General features: G+C 54.2%; 1 pseudogene; it reads right to left on the reverse strand.

Moving 5' to 3' along the window:
* Positions 1-8: 8 nt before the first annotated feature.
* LOC112617950 lies at positions 9-2513 on the reverse strand (annotated as a pseudogene).
* Positions 2514-2520: the final 7 nt, after the last annotated feature.

Consider the following 2520-nt stretch of genomic DNA (forward strand, 5'->3'; position numbering starts at 1 on the left):
GTGGGAAGTGTGGTCTGAGGGTGTGATGGGGTTGGATAGGTAGTGGTAGTCTTGAAGGATGTTACAGTTATAGGACCTGTGGAAGTGATGGGAGTGCTCCCTGTAGGTGGGGAATGTGTGGTGAAGGGTGGTGGTGGCCTGTTGCTGGTGGCCAAGGTGGTGTGGGCCACGGGGGTTCCAGTGCCTGTACTGGTGGGATTGGGAGCAATCGTGGTGGTAGAAGTTGGGGTGATTTCAGGATGGTGTGTGGAGGAAGTGTGTGAGTATAGGGATGTAGAGGTTTTGGTTGTGCTAAATGAGCTGTGGGCTTGGCTGGTCACACTGGTGGTCACTGTCTTTGGTGGGGCTGTGTGTGTGGACCCTGTTGCTTTGACCGTTGTTGATGAAGGAATGGTGCCTCTTGGTGTTGAGTGGATGGAGGTGGAAGTGTACATCTGTGCATGGGTTGGGGTGATGACATCGTGAGTACTTGAAGTCACCAAGGAGGTGGAGAAAGGTGGAACATGAGTGGGAAGTGTGGTGTGAGGTTGTGAGGGGGTTGGATAGGTAGTGGTAGTCTTGAAGGATATTGTAGTCATAGGACCTGTGGAAGAGCTGGGTCTGCTCCCTGAAGGTGAATGTGTGGTGAAGGGTGTGTGTGGCTCACTGATGGTGGTCAGCGTGATGTGAGCCACAGGGGTGCTGGTTCCTGCACTAGTGGACTTGGGAATAATGGTGGTAGAATTTAGTGTGGTTTCAGGATGGTGTGTGGAGGAAGCATGTGAGTGGAGGGATGTAGAGCTTTTGGCTGTGCTGAATGAGCTATGGGCTTGGCTGGTCTGAATGGTGGTCCCCGTCATTGGTAGGGCTGTGCGTGTGGACCCTGTGGCCATGTGCGTTGTCAGTGGAGGAATGGTGTCTGTTGGCGTTGAGTGGATTGAGGCAGAAGTGGATATCTGTGCATGGGTAAGAGTGATGACTGTGTGAGTACTTGGAGTCACTGACGAGGTGGATGAAGGTGGAACGTGAGTGGGAAGTGTGGTCTGAGGGTGTGATGGAGTTGGATAGGTAGTGGTGGTCTGGAAGGATGTTGCAGTTGTAGGACCTGTGGAAGTGATGGGAGTGCTCCCTGCAGGTGGGGAGTGTGTGGTAAAGGGTGTGGGTGGCCTGCTGCTGGTGACCGAGGTGGTGCGGGTCACAGGGGTGCCAGTGCCTGTACTGTTGGGCTTGGGATTATTTGTGGTGGTAGAAGTTGGGGTGATTTCTGGATGGTGTGTGGAGGAAGCATGTGAGTGTTGGGATGTAGAGGTTGTGGCTGTGCTGAATGAGCTGTGGGCTTGGCTGGTCCCACTGGTGGTCCCCGTCATCGGTGGGGCTGTGTGGGTGGACCCTGTGGCACTGACTGTTGTCGGTGGTACAGTGGTGCCTGTGGACATTGAGTGGATGGAGGCAGAAGTGGACATCTGTGGGTGGGTAGGGGTGATGACTGTGTGAGTGCTTGGAGTCACCAAGGAGGTGGAGAAAGGTGGAACGTGAGTGCGAAGTGTGGTCTGAGGGTGTGATGGGGTTGGATAGGTAGTGGTGGTCTTGAAGGATGTTGGAGTCATAGGACCTGTGGAAAAGAGGGGACTACTCCCTGTAGGTGGGAAGTGTGTTGTGACCGGTGGTGGCGGCCTGCTGCTGGTGGCTGAGGTGGTGTGGGTCACAGGGGTGCCAGTGCCTGCACTGGTGGACTTGGGAGTAATCATGATGGTAGAAGTTGGGGTGATTTCTGGATGGTGTGTGGAGGAAGCATGTGAGTGTAGGGATGTAGACGTTTTGGCTGTGCTGAAGGAGCTTTGGGCTTGGGTGGTCCTACTGGTTGTTGCCGTCATTGGTGGGGCTGTGTGGGTGGACCCTGTGGCCTTGACTGTTGTTTGTGGAGGAATGGTGCCTGTTGGCATTGAGTGCATATAGGTGAAAGTGGACATCTGTGCGTGGGTAGGGATGATGACTGGGTGAGTACTTGGGTTCACCAAGGAGGTGGAGAAAGGTGGAATGTGAGTGGGAATTGTAGTCTGAGGGTGTGATGGAGTTTGATAGGTGGTGGTCGTCTTGAGAGATGTCGTAGTCGTAGGACCTTTGGAAGTGGTGGGACTGCTCCCTGTAGGTGTGGAGTGTGTGGTGAAGGGTGGTGGTGGCCTGCTGCTGGTGGCCGAGGTGGTGTGGGCCACAGGGGTTCCGGTGTCTGTACTAGTGGGGTTGGGAGTAATTGCGATTGTAGAAGTTGGGGTGATTTCTGGATGATGTGTGGAGGAACCATGTGAACGTAAGGATGTAGAGGTTTTGACTGTGCTGAATGAGCTGTGGACTTGGCTGGTCCCACTGGTGGTCCCTGTCTTTGGTGGGGCTGTGTGTGTGGACCCTGTAGCCTTGACTGTTGTTGATGAAGGAATGAAGTCTGTTGGTGTTGAGTGGATGGAGGTGGAAGTGGACGTCTGTGAGTGTGTAGGGATGATGACAGTGTGAGTAGTTGGAGTCACCAAGGAGGTGGAGAAAGGT

Source organism: Theropithecus gelada, unplaced genomic scaffold, assembly GCF_003255815.1.
Source record: "Theropithecus gelada isolate Dixy unplaced genomic scaffold, Tgel_1.0 HiC_scaffold_6770, whole genome shotgun sequence".
NCBI lineage: Eukaryota > Metazoa > Chordata > Mammalia > Primates > Cercopithecidae > Theropithecus > Theropithecus gelada.